At 42.6% G+C, this 24,923-nt stretch overlaps 1 protein-coding gene across 6 annotated transcripts in view; it reads left to right on the top strand.

Moving 5' to 3' along the window:
• The window catches only part of LAMA2 (laminin subunit alpha 2), a 3,129,796-nt gene that overhangs the window by 1,295,265 nt on the left and 1,809,608 nt on the right, over window positions 1-24,923 (top strand). The gene's annotated exons all lie outside the window — the stretch shown is intronic.

The raw sequence follows: 24,923 nt of genomic DNA, 5'->3' as shown, positions 1-24,923 counted from the left end.
TATTTTACGGTTGAAAGAAGGCCTAATATAGGTGTTCCAAATACCCAAATGCATCTGGAAACACCTGCGAATTTTTGCTATTTTTTTGCAGTTTCATATAGCACGAACTTCGACCCAGAAGTATCGGAGCGCTTTACATGAGCATCAACTACATTACAAAAAGTCGCTTCGCATCCGTTTTTTTTTAAAGTAAGGTGAACACGTGATTTGTCCAGAAACGAGATGACGTTGATCGAAGCTGAGACTCGAACTTGGTTACGCAGTTCTATAGCCGACAGCTGTGACCATAGCACAGGCCCGGTTCTAGCGGGTGGGCCGGGTGGGCCAGGCCCACCCAAACATGGCCCTCGCAGTTACTGCACGAAGGCCAATAGAAAATGGGTAGTACACTTTAAAACGTCCTTTCGAACGGTGGTTTTCTTCCTGTTCTGGGAGTACGTGATTGGGGATGGCTGTGAGAAAAAGCCCAGACCCAATCACGTAACTCCTTTTAGAAAGGTAGGCTTTGTACTGCAGGTACAATACGGACATGGCAGGGGGAACAATTCTTTATTTGGCACATAGTAACTTTTGCCTACCACCCTGCTGCTGCGAGGATATTTTCTTTTTCTATTTTTTCTATTTCAACACTGGAGAAAATAAGTTTGTTTATTCTGTTTCACCTTTACTGATCCCTGCAGCTGCTTATCAGATCAGGCTGCGACACAAAGTTTTACTATCTGAGTAGGTAAGAGAATGTGTTACTATTTGGTCTTATTTTTAAAATCTGCACAGGCCCAGCAAGGCACATACTTTGGTATGCTTCATTTAATCCCTTGAGTGCCCATGACGAGCTGGACTCGTCATGGGCCGCGGTTGCACTGTGCCCATGACGAGTCCAGCTCGTCATAGACCCCGCCCGCTAATGCAACGGCCGGCACAGGGCGGGGAAAGGGGCGGGCACTCAAGGGGTTAAATCGTTTTTATCAGGGATGCAAGAAAACAATAAAAATGTCAAGACAACTGGTGATTAATGATCCTGCTGGATAGCAATCCTTTGTTGGTAGTTCTAAAATGCAGATAAACTGTATTTTATGTAGATAGCTCAGTGGGTTACTGGCGTTGTCACAGAGATTCTTGTTTTACTTGCAGTTCAGAAGTTATGCTCCTGAACTGTCATCATAGATCTGCACACAAATGTGAATGGTATAGTTAGAACTTCACTTTGTTTTGTGTTATTATATATTTAGAACTTTCCCAGTCTTTCATTATTTTAATTTTGCTAAATAGAGTTTTGGCCGATATACATTTTTATTAGTAAAGCCAACCCCTAACCCCTGGGGTATGCTTTAAATCCTGAGTTTCTGCTTCCCCAGCCCAAACCCTCTTAAATTATACTGCCCACTCTTATAGATGACGCGATTCCTACTCCTTGTAATCCTCATTGGCTTATTGACATTCCCTATCGACTGATTTACATACTTGAATGATTCCTTGTCTCAGTATAATATGTGCGTGATGTAAAGTACTGTGGCACCCTACACTGATATGAGTAGCGCTATACAACAAATGAAGTGCATTTGAGAGAGTGGCTACGGAGAGATGAGGGGAGGCTGGTGGAGAGTGGCAGTGAGGGAATCCAAGGAGGAGGTCATAGGGGGGGTGCTATGGAGGGATAAGAGTGGTAGTGAGGGAGTCTGAGGGGAGAGGCTACGGAGTGATGAGGGGCACTGTTGGAGGGTGGAAGTAATGGTATCTGCGGAGAAAGAGGTCAGTGGTGGGGCACCAGAAAAGACTTTCACACTAGCGCTAAAGCTGGCCCTGTCATGGCCTTTCTGTTTTTGTTTAATTAGCAGTCAGGTAATTAGGGCAATTGTGGAACATATTTTAAAGTGCGTGCTAATTATATTTACTGCTATAATCAATGTTTTAGGTTTGAAGGTGATACTACTAATGTTTTTTATAGGAATAATGAAAGTGGAGCTGGATGGTGGCTGATATGGGGCTGGGGCCCAAAGTCCGCTGTGAGATAAGGTGCACAGGAGTGGGATGGTAGAAAAGTGGATAATTGGGCCTGGAAGTACTTGTGTTGAAGCCTGGCCTGTTGGAATTTGAGGGTTTGCACTGCGGTCCAGACATGCTCTTACTTTCAAATAACTCTCCACATGCTCTGTATTCACACAGAATCTATTGGCTGTATCATGGGGACTGTTTGCAGGTATGATGTAATCTAGGCCTTGTAGGCTACCACAAGAAGCAACAAATTGGTCCTGCAGTGGCCCGTCCAAATGCACCCTTGACCCAACCAAATAAAAATTCCTGGAGCCGGGCCTGCCATAGCACCATCTGAAAATTGTTGCTCTGTGATTCTGCCCCTCAGTGACCAAGATGTTTGTAATTGTCTCCATCCCTTTTACATTGGTTCTATTGGGAGCCAGGGAAATGTGGGTTGAGATAAGAACATGGTCCCATGTGCATTAGATTGAGCATTTAAATTAGCTGCTAATTCATAAACAAGCATTGGCATAGCCAATAGGTCTCGCCTTTGGGACCTTATAAGTATTTAGTTATGCAGCTCAATATCCTTACTGCAACAACATTAACTGTTGCATGGCTAAACACTTATAAGGTCCCAAAGGCGAGACGTATTGGCTATGCTAATGCTTCTTTTAAATGTGAAACAAGGAAAAGAATACCGGGCCTGAAAGGGACCCATTTCAAAGTCTGTTTTTAGTTACTACCAGGTCTGAGACACAGATGGACCCGGCACACTTAAAGCACGGGGCGACGTACTCAAACCTAACCGAGGATAAATTAAGATCCATGTGAAGATCAAAGGGCATTAAAGCTATGCCCATCCCCATCTTTCAAATCAATAAAAAAAATACAATAAAAAGTACCCCTAGTTGTCAGGTGGCAGTGATCTATTAAAGTTGCTACAAAGGAGGACTGATTGGTGGCGTGGTAGGTGTGTGAAATAGGGGCCCCTATAATTGCTAAGTTGTAGGGTCCCTTACCTTTCTCCTTCAGGGGGCTGTTCACCTCTTCTTTGCTGACCTGGGTGATCACAAACTGCCCAGCCATTACCCGCCAAGAGTACTGCCCTTCTCGTTTAAAAGCAGCCCTTTCATGACTGGGCCCCTCCGGTCGCCATTCCTGAATATCTGGTTTTGTTTAAGGGTAGGGAGAAATGGGATTGCACAAAGAGTAGAAGAGAAGGGAAAGGGGTGGGAGGGGGAGAATAAAGAGAAAATGACTAAAGAAACGTTGTCATAACATGGAGTGTCCACTCTTCATAATTTCTGATACAAACATGGAAGGTAGGGGCGAGTTCGAGGGACCTGATAAACAAGTAATGCCAGTCATGTCCTTGTGGGTCCCAAAGCTGCCACCGCAGTGTTTTGGTAAACATTTTTGTGCCTGTTTCTCCTTATGGACACAAAATATTTAGATAAATAATCTGTGTGTTGCATTTTAGATATTTTCAAGCATTCTTTTTATTTTTAAATGCATGCTAGTGGGATCAGCGTGCAGAACTCCCCATTTTGATAAATCTTTTTTTAACATAAAGCATACTGGCATTTGTAGTTTTGCTTCAAGGGTTCACAGTCGTTTACAGAAGGAAACACTGGACTGGAATATATAACCCACGGGCAGAGTCATCAAGTAACGGAAGTGCTTGCAAATACATATTTTATTAAATGTAGCAGCCATGTTGGTACGTGGGATCAGCGTGCAGAACTCCCCATTTTGATAAATCTTTTTTTAACATAAAGCATACTGGCATTTGTAGTTTTGCTTCAAGGGTTCACAGTGGTTTACAGAAGGAAACACTGGACTGGAATATATAACCCACGGGCAGAGTCATCAAGTAACGGAAGTGCTTGCAAATACATATTTTATTAAATGTAGCAGCCATGTTGGTACCCTACTATTTTAAATAAAGCATCCCTGCTGGGAAGAGCCACTAAAAAAAAAAACAGCAGCCCCCTGTGATCTCATTATACCCTCTCATACAAAGTATACAATCAGGGTTGGATTTGGAAGCAAACACATTGGCCAGGGTAGAAAATAGAAATAAATAAAACAGACGAGCGCCGTGCTGAAAGATTAAGCTTGGCTGCAGTGAAGTGGGCACCACGCTGATCAAGGGAAATAAACACCAAAGCTTGTGTGAAGTGCTATTTCGGAATTTATAAAATAGTTCCTGAGCCAGTAACTAAAATTGGACAAGTAGAAGACTACAAGTAATGGGGAGTTGCTCTGTAGGAGTGAACAACCAAGGAAAGAGAGGGGCAAATAGGAAAGATTAACCACTTGGAAGCAAGGATTTTAATGAACACTGAAAGAAACAAATGAAAAGCAATGGGTGGCTGTAACCCCATAAAGTACATACAACATGTCTCAAGACAGCACAAGCGCTGTCTAGGCTCTACCTAAAAAGCAGCATTTAACATTTTTCTCAAACTTTTTCAAACTTAATACATTCAAATTGAATGTGAAAAGGCGGACATTCGATACTCTTACCTAATTTCTGTTCACTAAATAATTCATGTTAAATGTTGTTCCAACTAAAGGATTGAAACTATTCACCTAGATTTGCAGTCACTTCTTTAATCCAGAAAGGATTGTTGAGCAAAGATACACCATCTACAAAGACACAGGGTTTATCTGATGACAGGATGCCCTTAGACATGAAAATGCATTCATATATTTAAACAAAGAGCTATCACATCAACATAATATTAAGAATTACACCTCTATTTGAAGAGCAACATTTGGCCAACATTACAAGTGCATTAGACAGTGCCAAACTAGGCTACATTCATTTACATATATGCATGTTTGAAACCCTACATTGGGATATTGCAGGCACTTAGAATAGTGAAGTTAGGGTGTACATCAGACAAATTGCATCTAGCTTATTCTGCAAAAGGTGCATTCTCTGCCAATACTGCAAAGTATTCTACTTAAATCTAGAACTCTCGTATATACAGTAGTACATAGAACTACAAAGTACTTGAAAGAGAGACTTCAGAATTCTAACCCTAACAGAGAGTTATGGTCAGGGCGAAAAAACATCTAAAACCAGACTAAATTCTAAGATCAAGAGCTGGGAGAAGGCGCTTCTCCAAATCAGGCAACGGCTCTTTGGGAAATGCTTCCATAAGAGCTACGGCACTGTTTCAAACAGCTCCCTTTCAGAAACCATTAAAATAGATTTAATTAAAAAATACATGATAATTATAGATTACAATATATAGCAACACGTAAGAATCAGACTTTAAAACAAATGTTACCATTTCTTAAACTCTTACAGTAACTGCAGTAGTGGAACAATGAACAGTGGTGTTTTACCAAAACACTACAACAGTAATCTAAGACTCTGAAGAAAAAAATGTCTTTCTGAACAATACTGTTAAATCATCAAATGCATTTGGATTCACAACTGTAGACAGATTTGCTTCAAATCCATTACATGGTTATTAGATAAAGTAATTAAATATTCCATGACAGACATTTGTTCACACGCTTACTAAGGAAGAGGTTAGAACACATAGCCCTCTATGAACGTGGCAGTCAGCTTCAATGAACACTAATTAAATTATGTCTCTTGGGACTCATGTGACTAGAGGAATGAAGAGCTTGTGACAGTCTTGTGACCATGGCGGTTCAACAATGGCCATACTTGATCACTGTCCCAACTCAAGGGTAATACTTTTTCTGGGTAAGGTAGCCGAGAGACCTGAAAGCATTGTTGCTTACAAACAGCAAATGGCATGCCTATCCTTTGACATTTCCAAGCGATATGATATTTTCAAAAGTCCCAAAAATACCTTATGAGCAGTCTTACAAACCTTGGTCTTGAACACAAGACTGCAGAGGTATCATCTTCCTACCTGAACTATACACTTGATTTCCCCACCGACAATCAGAAGATGTCATGTATACATGCGACCAGGAAAATAATCTTGTATCTTAAAATCACACAATACCTAGCAGGAGAAAATCCTGCATATTGTGTGACATTACACAAGATCTATGCTGCAATGCTCAAAAGATTCCTGTGCTTATATCCACTCTACAAGGAGACCAATTTGGTCTTTCCTAAGGCCACATATTGCCTATAAGATGACTACTATGTTGCCCCAAGACTACATATCACCATTCAAGAAATTAAATCCTATATTACCTTAGATTACACAATCAAAAGTTTAATCCTGTGGCCAAAGACTGCGTCCCTTACCAGCAGCTCATCTGATCTTCCCAGGGGAATATATGCTGAAGCTCACGGCGCATAGCTGTTGTTGAATCGTGGGTTCCCTGGGAATACATGCCCTATATGGAAGAATTATACAGCCTGCCTTTTGATCACACTTTAAATTGAAGATATTCTGCTCTACCCAAGATCCACAACAAAAACCCTTACATAACAACCAGAGACCTGTCTCTCTGATATTGAATGTTAAATGCCAGTGAGAGCTCAGTAATTTAATTAATCCAACACCAAGTACACTAGCAACATCTATCCTCAAAATTAGTGCCTCACACTCAATAAGTAAAGCATGAAAGCATCAACAGCAAAGATCCAGAGGCACTTGCTGACTGCCTGTATGGGATGATAAGTCAAGGTTTATCATCCCATACCAGCAGTCACTTTAAAAACCTGTATTAAAAGGAATTATATATATATAATAAATAAATATATATAAATAAATAAATAAATATATATATATATATATCGTTTCCACAAAGATTCTCCTTCCGACCCCTGGGGCCCCAAAGGGAGGTGGCACACACGCCGGCGGTGCGCACCGGTAGAAAATTCACAGTAAAAGGTTCCCAGTAAAGTGCGCTCTCAGTGACAACACAATCCACCAGATTTTTCAATATTCCAAGGGTTGTTTATTCACAACATGTTTCGGCTTACGAAAAAGCCTTGATCACGTGAATATGTGTGCACGAGTCAGGACAAATAAAGCTAAAAGCAAGGACATAGACATCAACATAGGACTAACAAAAACTGAATATAGTCCAGACACATGGCGGAAATCTTGTAATGTCTATAACGCTTGCTTAAATATTACATAAATGTTCAACAATGACAGAAAGTTCAATAAAATATAGAATTACATTCTCCAGGCAGATGTCTCATTGTAGCGTCCGACTATAAAATTCAGGTTTACAACGATTCTCATATAGCGAGTAAATACCCTGTATTTGAAACAATCACAGATGCGCGTGAAATCACGAAATAATCGCAAATTGAAATATCAAATGTCTCTTATAGAATTACTTGTACACTACATGCCGGGTAAAAATTATCCAGATATAAGTATCAACCTATCGGCCAAATAATGGTGCCTGCAAAGAAGGTTCATAGGCACTTCCGAATGAGATCACATCTGTCGGGATTCAAGCTAAATTTAAAGGAATCAATTAGCAGTGTCTATTCATCAGAAATGCTGGAACCCCGATATCACAACTGAAAAGATTTGGGCAAGTGCCCTAATCTTACATCATTGGGTGAGAATAATTGTTAACATAAAAATAAAAAACATCATACTTGAAAATTCTGATAGTCCTTGCCCTTATTGCCCTTCAATGAAAGTGCTCTGTGATAATAAGGTGAAAAGGTAGGTTGCCCGTGAAAAGTGAGTGTGGTGTCTGGGCCCCTTCCTTTTCTCCTGTAGGAAGAAACAGAACAGAAACAAATTAAGATCAATTTTCATGTGATCAAGGCTTTTTCGTAAGCCGAAACATGTTGTGAATAAACAACCCTTGGAATATTGATAAATCTGGTGGATTCTGTTGTCACTGAGAGCGCACTTTACTGGGAACCTTTTACTGTGTATATATATATATATATATATATATTCACTGAAAAAACCATAGGTTTCACACATGTTATAGTTAGCTGGACATTTCACTCGTAAAAAAACATTGAAATTCCCCGTTATAGTTAGTTCAGCTAAATATAACTCACGCGACCGCAATCCACTGCTGATGACGTCACATATTACATCACTGTATTCACTAAGATACTGTTAATAATTCAGTTGTACAATTAATTTTACAAAAAAAAACATCCATTTAGACACTTATTTACCCATTTATTCTTCCATTAACCTTTAGATATACATATATAAAAAATATTTATTTTTCAGAAAGACACATATTCACTGGATGATGTCATCAGTGATGTCATCAGTGATGTCATTTGAGATGTCATCAGTGATGTCACTGACCATGTCATGAGTGATGTAATATGTGGCGTCATCAGCAGTGGATTGCGGTCGCCCGAGTTATATTTAGCTGAGCTAACTATAACGGGGGAATTTCAATGGTTTTTTACGAGTGAAATGTCCAGCTAACTATAACATGTGTGAAACCTATGGTTTTTTCAGTGAATTTGCAAGGTTTTTTAAATGCTAATTCCTAACTATAACGTGTGTGAAACCTATGGTTTTTTAAGTGAATTTGCAAGGTTTTGTAAATGCTAATTTCTAACTATAACGTGGGTGAAACCTATGGTTTTTTTAGTGAATTTGTAAGGTTTTTTAAATGCTAATTTATGTATGTATTATTATATTTTTTATATATTTATTTTACAATAAACTACCTATGTATATAGTTATAGATTGACTGTATCCTGTAATATGGAATGGCTCGTTTAAAATGTTTTTTTTTTTTTTTAAGGGTTTTTCACCATGCGCGCACCGTGCGCGCAACCCACGATTTTTTGAAAAAAAATAAAAAATTTTTGTACCCTTCGGTCCTTCAGGGACCCCCTGACAAAGGCTAGGGGGTCAGGAACTCTCTACCCTGCCCCCTTTTCACGTTCTCCACCTTTCTTTTTCACTGCCACACACAAAATGGCGTCCGACACTTCCTGATTTCGACCGATTCGAATGTTGACTGACATCTAACCACCAATCAGAATTACGCTCGCGCACGGCACCGTGCGCGCACCGTGCGTGCACCGTGCGCGCACAGTGCGCATATAGATATTTATGTACTTTTAACTGCAATTTTCTCAGGAATTACTGAACAGATTGACACCATATATGCAAAAGGCACATGCCTGACCTGAGGACTACCTCTTTGCCAAATTTCAAGTAATTCTGTTCAGCCGTTCGGGCTGCACCTTCGACTAAAGGTCCTATGGGAAAATGCATGGGGAAAATGCGTTTTGGGACCCCTCTTTTTTCTCAGCCCCCACTTGACGAATCACCCCAAGACTTTCAGGGTAGGAGCTGAGCGGAGCGCCCCATTAGTTTTGAAAATTTCGTGAGGATTCGTCAACCGGCGCCAAAGATATTCAAAATAGAATTTTCAGATTTCCTATGGGAACTCGGTCCTAACTATAACTATCTACTGGCGACCGCCAGTAGATAATATATCTATATATATGTGACAATACTATCTGTATCAGATGTCGTATGACAAATAATAATGACCATCATCTGTCATAAGTGGACAGCTGAGCCCTTGAGAGTTGTGGCAATTGATTGAGGATTACAATATTGGCGCGAATGCACATTCCTAACTGGATGGGCATCCATAGTAAAATGCACGTACCACATAGAATGAAAAGTGAGGGAAACATTAGGGTATAAACAAATGTAATCAAAAATAACAAATTGAAAACGTTTAAAGAAATATACACTCTGTTGAGTCAGTCTATTTTTTTAGTTCCATTCTGGATATTCTATATTTCTGTGGTTATACAGTGTCTCATGATTTAGAGCTACGTTGGCAATGTGTAAAACAGTATAACAAAAAAAATGGTGTTACCAGTTGGCCAGTACCCCATACCCCTAAGCCAACGGCACCAGAAAGCATATGTAATCATAGCAATGTTAGAAATGACTGACTTGTATGAAGGCCTACAGTTCTGGTTTTTGTGCTGCCTAGCCACCGCTTAACATTGCTTCTATTCACTTAATAGATATCACGCCATCTTTACAATATTGTTGTCTTCTATGATAAAACTGGTTGGGGGTCATATGAATCATGTGGACTAAATATCACTAGTTTTCAATTGGGTGTATAAAAAAAATGTTTTGCTTTTAAAAATCCTTCTAACTATATATTTATCATTATTCATTGTGCTAGCTGAACATGCAGTACTTGACAAATACTGTCACACCAGGTCTGCTGGCTCAGTGGACTAATACGTCAACTGTGCCGCCTATGTTTGACCTCATGGTCACAGGTTGAAATCCCGGCAGTTCACTCTGCCTTTCATCCTTCTGAAGTCAATAAAATGAGTACCATTGATTTGTATAACAATAAACATCTTATTCAGTGCCAAAATACCTGTCGCAGTGAAAGTGTGCTTTACAAATACACTTGTGAAGTTACACCAGCCAGGTGGTTACCTATTAGTGAAGTTGCACTGTCCACCACCAAAAACGCAGTATATATCATCTTGGGCGATATGTAGCAACCTGTTAGGAGAGCTACGTTCTCACTACTAGCTACAGCATAATAAACAAAAGCTTAACACGTAAAATTGAATTTTTAACCAGAATGAAATTTCTGAATTATATGCATAACACTGATTGCCTATAAAGTGATTCATTATTTGTTCCTTGTTGTATGAGTCGTTTGCCAGTAAAGTAATCATATATTCCTTCAGGTCAACTCCAATCTTGCAGTCACCTTGCTTGACAGCTATTCCACTATTATGCGATAACCTCGCTGCCATCAGAAGACTCCTCCATGACAAACTCACAGTCTTTCCGAATTACGCACACGGGGACACGTTCACACAAATATAGCTGGGCAAATCTGACTAAGGTTTAACCAGCTTTGGTGCCCCAGCAATTGCAATATATGGTGATCTTGACTCTCGGGGTTCAAGATCAGCCTATCGAACAAATAACTGAAATTGTCTTTTCCACAAGCTTGAGTAAACACCATGTCTTGAGAACAGACTAAGACTTTAGATTTTTTTGGTGTGTAAAGTTCATGCTGCATTTATTTAAATTGTTGGTACTACGTCTGTCTGCGACAACAAAAGTAGCATGTGTTCTGAGAACGTCGACCCCCAGAAATTAGTTCTCAATTTACCGTGACTTTTAATGCCGACTATCATGCAATGAATACGAAGCCAACTCTTACAAGGTTATATGGATGCTGACCCGAAAAGAAGAATGATCTTGTATAGAAACATGTTACGAAAATAAAAAAACAAACCGATTATGTTGCTTGAAATTTATTTTGTACCTCAGGTAACCGTATGTCTCCTACTTACACTGATCCTCCGTGAATTCAGCCTAAGCTCTGTGTCCCGTTGTTGATCTTTTAATGGATGTCATTTGTCCGTGATTACAACACTTCCAGGTCGTATACAACCAATCCCACAAGTGAACATATTCTAGGAAATCCTTTGGGAGTCGGCGGTGCTGCTAACGTGTCAGGCGACCCAAGATTGACGTATTGACAGCACCCCAGCCAATCCAAGTGCACAGCTCAGAATTCGTAAGTGCTGACAGGCTATGAAGTCGCACGTGCGCTTGAACTGAGCAGTTTTCCTGGCTATCGGGCGGTGTCTCCCAGTGTGCAGCACTCCCCTGTGAGATGAGTTAATATATCCCAAACCGAGCAATGGCGTCCTTTCTAGGCCAGGGTAGGCAATGGTAACTGCTGCTGTCGGTGGTTCTGGATGGAAAGAGGGGATCGGAGTATACAATAGCAGCTTGGAGCATGTGTCGAAATGAGCGGTGGTTGGATCCTGTAGCTACCCCAAGCCCTCTGCAGCGAACTATCTGATGGGTTACTGTAGTGGCGTCTCTTGAAGTGAATTTTAGTGGAGTCCCGCAGCGAGCCGTAGGATAAGACTGGTGGCGGTCATCTGTAAAGGGTTTGTGATGTTTACATGTTCGCCTAAAGTGTTTAAATCTGACTTTTGTACGCACATACAAAGTGAGATTTAAACACTGTGAGAGGATGTGGTGTTACGGTAGTAACGGACGACTGTTTCGATTCTCGGCGTCGGCTTAACATCTTATGATTCTGGGGAAATCACTTAATCTCGTTGTGCCTACAAAAATAACCATTGTAAGCGAGCAACACTGTTTTGCTGTGAAAGGTAATTGGGCAAAATACTGTGATTGCCAAGGTGCAGTGTCTGTTAGAAGAGGTGGGTGAGCTTAACAAGTAACAGGGAGAGCCGAGCCAAAGGTATGTCTCGGCTCGGATCTTAGAGCCCGTTCACAAGCCGAGAGCTGAGAGAAAGAGAGAAAGAGAAAGCGAGAGGAGAGAGAGAGCGAGAGAGAGAGCATGGGAGTGGTGCGTGCGTGCATGCACAGTCTGCTCATTTTCAAGCTCTGCACTCGTGCTTGTGGCGTGCCCCTGCGCGCTCCCGCAAGGTGGATGCCGCCACAAGCACCAGTGTGTGCTTCAAAATGACCAGAGCGACGGCTAAAGGTCCTCCTACTGAGCGCATGCGCGCTGCATAGGCAAGACCTAAAGAGATAACTGCATTTGAGTCTCCCAGTAGCACAGGCCGCCATTTGTGAACATTTGCTGCAATGCTACTGCCTAATCGTCCCTTCTGAAAAATACTCAAGTTATTTTCGTATCACGCAGTTTCTCCTAGGTTTATCATTTCCTCCACCAACGCTTAGACAATAACTGTAAAAGACTTGCTTGGAAATTATTGGGCCAGAGAATATGTTATATTTGGAAGCAATTTTCTCAGTGTTGGAACAGACCATATTACTGGATAAATGAGGCAAGGTCAGAAGTAGGGAGATACGATGTTTTGAAGACTGTGTAGTGGTTCGGGGCACCTTGGGCAAGGGCCTGGCGCAGCGTTATAATAAGGATGCACTGACTGGAGACAGTTATGCATTCAGTGGGTGTGGGCACGAAAGGTCTACAGCCCCTTTATAAATGCCTTTCCGCAGACCCTGGTCTCTAGGGTGTGTGCTTTGTAGCCATCAGACGACGTGGAGGCGGGGTGGCACTCTACATTCATCCTCAAGTCAGCACAAAATGGTAACCTCTTGTCGGCTGGACTTGACGACCTCCTCCAAATTCCACATGTATTCCCTGAGGATTCTGCTTGGTTCTGGAAGAGGCTGCAGACTGTATGGCTGTGTGGTTAGTGGGCTGGACCCCAAAGTGTATCCTTGGTTCTTGGTTGATTCCACACCAGGCAGGCCACAGCCCCCTCGACAGGGAGCCATGATTGGGGTACTGTTGTCTTGCATAGGACTGTTCTGACCGATGCCTCCTGGTTGGAAACCATGGTGAAACTGATCTCCCTCTCTCTTTCTGGTCCGAGTCACTGAGGTGGGGTTGGACTCTCTGTTCCACTCCTTACTTTGAACCATGACACGTTCCTGGTCACTTTTTCTCCTTGGCATGTCACGGTGACCATCGTCTCTTGAATATGGGTGACCCACCAGGTCACTCAAATTGGGTCTGGAGCTTGTTGCATGGTTGGTGGTCCTTGATAAATACTGTGTCCCCCACTTGGAGCATGGGTGCAACGGCCCTTCTTTCTTTGCTAGTTTTCTCATTGGTCTCCCTGCAACACAGCCAACCATTAGCGACAGCTGCTGAGGATGTTGACACGGGCAGGATGCTTCAGCAGAAGGACCACTGAGGCACACCCCATTTAGTTTTTGGTGTTTGCCCGTATACCATCAGGAATCATAGTTGGCAGACATTCAGGTTAACCCTGATTCAGAGCATCTTGTTGAGAGTCCACATAAATCTCTTGACCTCCCCCGTTGCCTGAGGACATTGCGGACTGACTTTTCTGCACCATGCTCCAAGGTTCTGGAGGTAGATTTCAAAGTCTTGTCCCTGGAACAGGGGCCTGTTGTCCATTCTGACCTCCTGTGTTAGTCCAAATAGGGTGATTGTCCTCGCAATTATGAGCTTCACTGGTCGCAATGCAATGGACTGTGTTAACTCAACTACTGGTTACTTAGAATGATCATCCATGATAACCGCAGCAGACCTCACATCCGGAAAGCTACTAAAGTCCACACTTAGGTGAGTTCAGGGGTGAGAGAGGTATTCTCCAGTCGTAACAGGGTCGGACACTGCTCCATCTCCAGTGATTTGGTTGGGTACACATTGCCAGACAGTATGATCCACTAGCTCGTCCATCCCAGGGAACCATAACATTCTAATTAGTCGATCTTTGATTTTGACTCTCTCCTTAGGCACCAAGTCAGTTTCCAGTTTCCAAAGTATTCTTGGGATGACAATGTAATGCACCCTCAGCAGAAGTCCATCTGTGGTGTAGCTGAGTTTTTGGTGGACACCAGAGCTGGGTTATAGTAGCCTCATCCAATGAGTTCTACGGGGGTGTGGTCCAGCAGGTTGTTCCAAATAATTCTACGCAGGCCCTCAATAATCAATTGTGCGTCTATATCATCATTGGGGCAGACATTCTGCACAACCATGTTGACGAAATTCTCTGTCCATTTATCTATGCCTTGATCTTTGTGTCTTTGGGTGGCAGGTGCTGTTATGAGAAATCAGCTGGATTGTAGGCACCAGGCCGATAGGTGACTTTGAAATTGTACATTTTCAGAGGGACAGCTCACCTCTCAATCCTTGTTTGGAGGGTTTTGGGACGTGCCTGCAAAGAGTGGGACCAGTGGTTTATGGTCTGTGATGATAAAGAACTCCCATCCACACAGATATAAGTGATAAACGTCAGCAGCCCCACTTGATTGCCATGGCTTCCCTTTCGATCTGTAGGAAATTGGGTTACTGGTTGAGGAAGTGAACCCCTACTCAAGCACCAGCCATAATTTCTGTCACTGTGAAGTCTCAAGCAAACCTCAAATTAACTTGTGATTAACCTTCTGGTAGATTGGCACAAAGCAGTCAGGCTTAACTTAGAGGCAATGTAAAACATATTTATGCAGCACTTCAAACAGTAATAAAATGAAAACACAACAGAAGAAAAATCTCACACCAATTTAGGGTAAAAGAAAGACATATATACATTATTTAACAAAAAAAAACTAATTAGTAGAATCACAGATATGCTATTTTAAAGTATTAAGTAAAAATAGTGCAGAGAAGCACTAAGCACCAACTGTGGTTATCTGGTCGTGCCAGACAGGGACAAAGTCACAAGTTAAGGTCGATTGTAATGGAGAGCGTGCTGGATACAGAGACCAAGCTAGGCCTACTAAACAAAAGTACCTTAAATCTTGGTTGCAAAGTATTGCTAAATTCTGTGTTGAGGATGCGTCACCCAGCAGCAGTTCTGAGGAACTATGAGGCTGCAATGCAAGGTCTTTCGTCAACATCGAGGATGCCACAGAGGACAGGGTTGCGATGCAAAGTCCTGCGTCAATGATGCACCACATACCGGCAGTTCTGAAGAAGCTGTGGAACTGAGATGCACAGTCCTCTTTAGTCATGGAGGAGGGCGTCAACGAGGGACTTGCAATGCGAAAGCTTGCATTGAGGATGCGTTGTGAAGGTACAGTCCCTGATAATCATTTACTTAACTACCTTCACACAACCGTTTAGTGCCTTGCAAAATGAATCCACACAATCCATCCAGGACTAATGAGGCAGCTTCTGGCTGTCCCTAAATTTCTCCCTATATTTCTTTGGAGTGAGGCCACACTTCCTGACAAGGGTATTCTTTATGGGGAGGATACTTCATCCATTCCCCCTTCTCTAGGGCCAGTAGGGTGTCCCGCCCTTCACCAGCTATGTGCTTCCTGAGATGACCCTGCAATGTTCCTCAGGGACCCTATTCATCTCAGGCGCAACCTCATAAGCTTCAAGCCACTTGTCAATGCCATCTCCCACAATAAAGTTAGGCATTTGATTCCTGGGGATGTGGACCCTTTGTCACCAGAGGGCCCTGCGAGTATGCTGCAACCAATATTGCTAGACTCTGTCCCCCTTGCTTTTGGGTCTTCCTCTCTGAAACTCATTCATGAGCCAGACGCTTTGAAGCCAATTTCTCCTCCATTGACAGTTTCCTTTTTTCCATCTTGACTCCGGCCATCTTCAGCCTGAATTCCTTCTGAGCCTTCCTTTTCACCAGCTGCTCTGCGGTCAGACTTTGGGAAGACACACTGCTCTTCAACCTGCAGGGGAGTTCGACCTCAGGAGACATGTCCTCCCTTTCCCTGAGTGCTGCATCCCTGGGTTTGCATCCAGGCCCTGGTCTTGCTCCTTCTCATTATTATCCTCATCATCCTGGTCATCCACTGTTGCCAGTACTTGGTGGGACTCTGCCCAGGCCCTCAAGGCCTTTTGGAGGTAAAGTGTGTTGATCCAAGTAGGCAAGCTCACACTCCATCCTTGCAGGTGGTTCCACAGGTAGTCAGGTAGATTGATGGTAAATTTGGAAAAAGAACAAAGAGCTAATCAAGGAGAATTTAAAAGAAATTTGAAATGGTTTCAAATTATTTATCTGGGATTTTAGTGTAACACTAAATCATTTTATGGCACTGCACAAACACAAGTCCAAAGCTCACAGCAGAACTCCAATGTTGTAAATTGGGTTCCTGGTCCAGAGGGGTGAAATCTTACTCAGCGGAAACCACAATCTCAGTCAGGGTGAAGCATCAGCTAACCTCAAATTAACCTGTGCCTAACTATCTGGTAGCTTGGAACAAAGCAGTGAGGCTTAACTTAGAGGCAATGTGTTAAGTGTGTATGCAGCACTTCAAACAGTAATAAAGTGAAAACAAAACACAAGAAAAATCCCACACCAATTCAGAAAAATAGAACAAAATGTATTAACCTATTTAACACCAAGACAACACAAATCCATCAGTAGAAGCAAAAATATGCTATTTTAAATTTTTAAGTAAAAATGGTGCCCAGAAACACTAAGCTCCAACTGTGGTTATCTGGTTGCACCAGACGGTAGAAAGTCACAAGTTCAGGCCATCAGCAAGGATGTTGAGAATGACATCGACCAGGGGCTTCAGAGGCGAAGTCCTGCGTCAAAGAAGCGTTACGCAATGGCAGGCTCTGAAGAAGCTGTGGGGATGTGATGTGAGTCCTGATTCATAATTGAGTAGGCTTTCATTGAGGTGCTGGTGATCCAAATGCCTGCATTGAAGATACTTTATTCAGCAGAGGTTCTGAAGGGGCTGCGATGCAAGGTCCTAAGTTGGAGAGGCATCACGCAGCAGTAGACACGAAGTGAAGCTGGGAGGAGATGCATCTCATTGCTTCAGTTCTGCCCACAGAACCACAGCTGGGCTGGCAGAGAATTCTCAGGCCCAATTTCAAGAGTTCAGAGCTGGTGTGGCACCACTTAGTGGCATAGGATTCACAGCAGACAGAGTCCAGGAGCTGGGTTGAAGGTGGTTGGAGCCTTTTCTGATCCTGATCAGAAGACCAGCAAACGTGCCCTCTTAGAAACTCTGGTGGTCCTGGGTTCAAGATTCAGGTCCAGTCCTTTCACTCAGGCAGTAGGGCAGAAGGGGATTAGGGAAGAAGAGCAACAGAGTGCCTTTAAGCTTAATTTACAGGCCCTGGGTACTTGTAGTACCACCTTACTAGGGACTTACATTAAATTAAATGTGCCAATTGGGTGGAAGCCAATGTTACCATGTTTAAAGGAGAGAGCACAAGCAGTTTAGCACTGGTTAGTAGTCGTAAAGTGAGCAGATTCCTAAAGCCAGGAAAAATGAAGTCTGCAAAAACAAAAGGCTGGAAGGCAAAAAGATGAGGAATGACCACGTCAAGTATGTCTGTTCCAGTAATCAAATCTTACTCTAAGTTTGTTGATAATCTAGCCAGTAAAACTTACCAAATGAGGTTGCTGTTGAAAAATAAAGGATGTTTTATATGGGACAGAGTATGCAATGAAGAGTTTGAGGGTGTAAAGAAATGATTAATTAATGCACCCAACTTTATTTATTCCTGGAAGAACTGGTATTGTTGTAATGGATGCATGTTCTAAGGGCCTGGGGTGGTTGTTCTTCAAGTGAATGGGTTGAAGAGGAAACCATTGCTTTTGCCTCCAGGGCTTAGAGACAAGATAAGTACAATTACTCAGTAATAAAAAAAACAGCTTTGCCTGTCTTTTGGGTATTCACTGCATTTAAAACTCTCATTTGGGGCAACTCTTTCAAGCTGAGCACTGATCACAAACCTCTTATAGAAGTTTTTTACTAAAAAGGCTTGGAAGCTAAATCCAGCAGAATAAGAATATAGGTAATCGGTCTTCAAGAGTTCACTTTTGAGATTGGACATACTCCTGGTGTGAATAACTATGCAGCAATTTGTCTTTCTTGATTGACGTCAGAGAAAAATGCTGAGATAAATCTTGATGAAATGGCTGATTGACCAAGGGAAGAGGTTTGTGTAATCACTGAAGGAATAATTTCAGAAAATGTTTGGAAGAGAGTTGATTCCATACTCATTAAAGTGAGGAAGATGCTGGTTGAAGGATGGTAAGACAAAATGATGAATGGAAACAGATAAGACCATATTGGATGGTTACAGAAGAGTTAGCAGAAGCTTATTGATGGGTGCCTATATAAAGGTATGATGATAATTCCACCCAGTAATTTACAATCAAAACTGATTGGCATAGTTCCTAAAGGTCATTTTGGAGTCTCTAAAGCAAAAAGTAAAGATTGGATTGTTGGTGGCCAGGATTGGATTTGCTTGTCGAAAGAACCATAGGAGAGTGTATACCTTGTTGTACCAGTGACAACATTCTGAATCCAAGGAAACCCCCTATGTTTTTCTGTGTCTTCCTGAAGGTCTGTAGTGGATGTTGCAATGGACATCGTAGGTCCCTTGTCAAGTGAGGCAAATTTTCTGTACAATTTGGTCTTAGTTGATTTATTCTTATTTGATTTATTATACCAGCAATTACACAACCAACAAGACCGCCTTTATGATAGTCCTCAATCTCTACCAAGCACAGATTAGAGAATTTAGGAAAAAGGTCTTAGCCTCATGCATCGAATCAAGCTCCAATAACAGCGAAGAACTCTCTAATGTTGTCAAAGAATTCTCCAATCCCTCAGCTGCAACAAATAACATTGCCCAGCACCAGGAACTCTGTGACAACCTTGCAAATGTGTTCCACGGCAAGATCGTAAACATCTACAGAAAATTGAAACCCCAGCCCAGGAGCACTGACTTCTCAAAACAATACAACAACTCCACTACCACCACATCCAGTTAACTGAATTGAGCAAGCTTGCCCCACAGGACACTGCCTCCATCATGAAGTCGGTCCACTCAGGGGCCCCAATGCCCCATGCCCTCACCACATCTTCAACCTATGCGAAGCTAGAATCAGCCACCTACTCACCACCTTCTTCAACACCTCAATTGCCATGTCCACCTTCTCTGAGAACTTAAAACATGCAGAAGTCAATACCATACAAAAGAAACTATCATCAGAGCCCAACAAACTCAACAACTACCGACTGATCTCCCTGCTCCCATTCCCAGACAAAGTATTACAAAGAGCCATCGACCAACAAGTGTCCTCACATCTGTAACAGAACCTTCTACTCAGTTTCTCCCAATCCGGAATCCTAAGCAACCACAGCAATAGATAGCCCTTATCGCGGCTACCGATGCCATCCAAGCTCTACTCGACTGTCAAGAGAAAGCGGCTCTGATACTCCTAAATCTCTCTGCTGCTTTTGATCTAGTTTCCCACCACACACTCATGACAAGGCTGCACAACATAGGCTTCCAAGGAGCCGCTCTCAGCCTCTTTCCTCAACAGAAGAACACAAACAGGTCACCTTCACCTCCGAATCCAAGGAAATCATCTGTGGAGTAGTCCAAGAATCCTCGTTTAGCCCCACCTGCCTCAACACTTAAATGATTCCTCTGACCAGCATCACCAAAACCCAAGGACTCAACATCATATCCTACTCTGACGACACACAAATCGTCCTCTCCCTCTCCAAAGACACCACAAACACTAAGACCAACTTCCACAACTGCATGACAGACATTGCTAACTGGATAAAGGACAACTTGCTGTCGAACAAGACAGAGGTACTGATTTTTGGAAACAAGAGCTCCCTATGGGAGGCATCCTGGTGGCCCTCAGAACTAAGACCTACTCCTATCCCCACTGACCATGCTAGGAACCTAGTCATCATTTTGGACTACAAGCTAACCATGATGACCCAGTTCAACTCAGTCTTCTCCTTCTGCTTCTTCATCCTTCACATGCTTTGTAAGATATTCAAATGGCTACCCCAAAGCTCAAGAAGCACCATCACCCAGTCCCACATCTCCAGCAGACTGGACTATGGCAACGCTCTCTAAGCAGGGATCGCAGCTCCTCTGATGACAACAGACCATACAGAATGCTGCAGCAAGACAATCTCCCTAGATAAACCCATATTACCCCCAACTCAGGGAATTCCACTGGCTCCTTGTACACAAAAGATGCCAGTTCCAGCTCCTGACCCCTGCATACAAGGGACTACACAGCTGCAGGCTTTCCTACTTGAACCACCACCTGTACTTTCATCAGCCCAACAGACAACTTTGCGTCCCTTTTTCTATCCATCAGCCCCACATTGGCCTTCACCTACGTAACACAAAGAGATGAAGTGAGCTTCCTTTTTACTTACGGACCTCCCTATCTCTTCCAGAGTTCCAAAAGTCCCTGAAGACCTGGTTATTCTGCTAATCAAGTGGACCCTGACAGCACCTTATTACCTTCACTGGTGACAAGAAGCGCTCTACAAATCAACTGATTGATTGATTTTCCAGGTTGCCATACATTTAGTTTGTTTCTGATATCAGTCCCATGCCATTTGAGATGTCATGAGTGATGTCACTGACCATGTCTTGAGTGATGTAATGTGTGCGATCATCAGCAGTGCATGCGAGGGGCGCGAGTTATAGTTAGTTCAGCTAAATATAACTGCTGAATTTCTCTGGTTTTGTACAAGTGAAATGTCAGCCTAACTATAATGTCCCTGAAACCTGTGTTTTTTCCTAAGGTTTTTTTAAATGCTAATTGCTAACTATAATGTCCTTGAAACTTCATTTTTTTTTAGTGAATTTCTAAGGTGTTTTAAATGCTAATTCCTAACTATAACGTCCCTGAAAACTCTGTTTTTTTCAGAGAATTTTGAAGAATTTTTAAATGCTAATTCCGAAGTATAACGTCCCTGAAACCTATGTATTTTTTACTAAATGTAAACGTTTTTGTAGATCATTTTATTTATGAAAAAGATTACAGTAACTATTTTTTTTTTTGTCTGTTTTTTTAATATGTTTTTAAATGATTATAAGCTGTTTTTAAAAATATAAATAACATATCTGATAAAGATTTATAGTGTTATGTACTTGAATTAACACTGTTTTATTGTTTGTAATTTTGGACAGTGTGATATTATATATTAGAATTTTCAATTGAAAAAGAAAATTAAAAAATGTATAGCATATTTCTAAAGCATTTTTTGCTAAATCAAATTTTGTATGATTTGTTTTAATACTATGAAAGTTGTTTTGTTGTTTTCTTATGAAAACTATCTTATATATATATATATATATATATATATATATATATATATATATATATATATATATATATATATATATATATATATATACCAATCGAAGAGGTGCTCCCAGTTGAAGCGCCACACACAGCGTGTTTTCACCTTTTATTCCAGCAGGGGAGCGGGGTACACAGCAACACTTCTCAGCACTCAATTGCGCCAAACGCGTTTCGGGCTTCACTAGCCCTTGCTCACTGGCATTTTGAGGGGGAACAGCCGCCAAGGTTTTCACCGCTTTTGCGAAGCGCCCCGCTGCGAACATTGCAGCTCCTGCCGAAAAATTTATGGCGTAGAGGAACAACGTGACCATCCATCCAGGTGACTAAAGGCGGTGTCACAGTTCCACCTCAATGGCGAACCATTAGGGAAAATCAAGAAACATTGGGGGCACAACAATATCGGAAGAACTCCAATGCCCACAATGCCCCAGAGACACGCCCACTAGAGGCTGGACTTTAAAGCATCACTGCAAAAGCGGTGAAAACCTTGGCGGCTGTTCCCCCTCAAAATGCCAGTGAGCAAGGGCTAGTGAAGCCCGAAACGCGTTTGGCGCAATTGAGTGCTGAGAAGTGTTGCTGTGTACCCCGCTCCCCTGCTGGAATAAAAGGTGAAAACACGCTGTGTGTGGCGCTTCAACTGGGAGCACCTCTTCGATTGGCATATTTAGCGGCCTGCTCGGTCGCGAAGCGCCCCGCTGCGAACATTGCAGCTCCTGCCGAAAAATGTATGGCGTAGAGGAACAACGTGACCATCCATCCAGGTAACTAAAGGCGGTGTCACAGTTCCACCTCAATGGCGACCCATTAGGGAAAATCAAGAAACATTGGGGGCACAACAATATCGGAAGAACTCCAATGCCCACAATGCCCCAGAGACACGCCCACTAGAGGCTGGACTTTAAAGCATCACTGCAAAAGCGGTGAAAACCTTGGCGGCTGTTCCCCCTCAAAATGCCAGTGAGCAAGGGCTAGTAAAGCCCGAAACGCGTTTGGCGCAATTGAGTGCTGAGAAGTGTTGCTGTGTACCCCGCTCCCCTGCTGGAATAAAAGGTGAAAACACGCTGTGTGTGGCGCTTCAACTGGGAGCACCTCTTCGATTGGCATATTTAGCGGCCTGCTCGGTCGCGAAGCGCCCCGCTGCGAACATTGCAGCTCCTGCCGAAAAATGTATGGCGTAGAGGAACAACGTGACCATCCATCCAGGTGACTAAAGGCGGTGTCACAGTTCCACCTCAATGGCGACCCATTAGGGAAAATCAAGAAACATTGGGGGCACAACAATATCGGAAGAACTCCAATGCCCACAATGCCCCAGAGACACGCCCACTAGAGGCTGGACTTTAAAGCATCACTGCAAAAGCGGTGAAAACCTTGGCGGCTGTTCCCCCTCAAAATGCCAGTGAGCAAGGGCTAGTAAAGCCCGAAACGCGTTTGGCGCAATTGAGTGCTTAGAAGTGTTGCTGTGTACCCCGCTCCCCTGCTGGAATAAAAGGTGAAAACACGCTGTGTGTGGCGCTTCAACTGGGAGCACCTCTTCGATTGGCATATTTAGCGGCCTGCTCGGTCGCGAAGCGCCCCGCTACGAACATTGCAGCTCCTGCCGAAAAATGTATGGCGTAGAGGAACAACGTGACCATCCATCCAGGTGACTAAAGGTGGTGTCACAGTTCCACCTCAATGGCGAACCATTAGGGAAAATCAAGAAACATTGGGGGCACAACAATATCGGAAGAACTCCAATGCCCACAATGCCCCAGAGACACGCCCACTAGAGGCTGGACTTTAAAGCATCACTGCAAAAGCGGTGAAAACCTTGGCGGCTGTTCCCCCTCAAAATGCCAGTGAGCAAGGGCTAGTGAAGCCCGAAACGCGTTTGGCGCAATTGAGTGCTGAGAAGTGTTGCTGTGTACCCCGCTCCCCTGCTGGAATAAAAGGTGAAAACACGTTGTGTGTGGCGCTTCAACTGGGAGCACCTCTTCGATTGGCATATTTAGCGGCCTGCTCGGTCGCGAAGCGCCCCGCTGCGAACATTGCAGCTCCTGCCGAAAAATGTATGGCGTAGAGGAACAACGTGACCATCCATCCAGGTGACTAAAGGCGGTGTCACAGTTCCACCTCAATGGCGACCCATTAGGGAAAATCAAGAAACATTGGGGGCACAACAATATCGGAAGAACTCCAATGCCCACAATGCCCCAGAGACATGCCCACTAGAGGCTGGACTTTAAAGCATCACTGCAAAAGCGGTGAAAACCTTGGCGGCTGTTCCCCCTCAAAATGCCAGTGAGCAAGGGCTAGTGAAGCCCGAAATGCGTTTGGTGCAATTGAATGCTGAGAAGTGTTGCTGTGTACCCCGCTCCCCTGCTGGAATAAAAGGTGAAAACACGCTGTGTGTGGCGCTTCAACTGGGAGCACCTCTTCGATTGGCATATATATATATATATATATATATATATATATATATATATATTTTAATTTATAAAAAAAGGGTCGCGCACCGTACATGACCCTACGAGTTGGGTGCGTGGATCGTTTCACGAATATCACTCTAAAAAACACATTTAGAATGAATTAATATATGTTTTTGACATAGAGTTTATTACTGAGTTCATAAAGATTCTAATAAAAGTGTTATACATTTGTTTTCAAATGTTTTTAACATATTTTTGTGACCTCAATGGTATCATGTATGGGACACGGATCTATGCATTGGGTACGCAAATCTGTTACACGAATGTAACCCTAAAATACTTACTTACACTCAAATAATATATTTTATAAACAAAGAAGTTTATTAATCAATGCTATAAATTACTATTAGTATTCTTGTGCAATATTTCTAAGATGTTTAATGCATATTTTTGTGTACGCGGTACCATCGTGCACCAGACGTGTACGGGTCGCAAATCCCACCGTCACGTATTTCCGGGTTTGCGTTGGGAACGCAACTCCAACGTAATTTCAAAAGTTTTAAATATGAATTTTTCTGGTTTAAATATCTGTTTTGCATAAAGAATTTTCATTAAAATACTTTGAAACACAATATCCTGTTAGTAATTTACAGTTTTAGATGACATTAAGTACATTTCACGGGTGCACGACAGATACGCGTTGGGTGCACAACCCCTATACGACTCCATGTGACATAGAAAGAAAGCTTGTCATTGGTTGAACAGCTTTTCAATCTGTTGGTGGGTGGAACCAAGACCTCTTACAGTCCTTCCTTTTTGGGTGTGTCTGTTTGAACACTACCTATTTTGTAGGCTCTGGGAATTTTTATTTGTTTTTAGTGTTTTTAATTTTTGAGAACTCAAAATGGCATCAGCATTCCCTGAGGACCACGAGGAGGGGGAAGGAGGAGGTGCAGGAGCCAGTAAAGAAGAGGAAAGAGAGTGTGGTATGGGACCTCTTCACTGTG

The sequence above is a fragment of the Triturus cristatus genome, chromosome 6 (genome assembly GCF_964204655.1).
Source record: "Triturus cristatus chromosome 6, aTriCri1.1, whole genome shotgun sequence".
NCBI lineage: Eukaryota > Metazoa > Chordata > Amphibia > Caudata > Salamandridae > Triturus > Triturus cristatus.
This window is presented reverse-complemented; position numbering and strand designations above follow the sequence as displayed.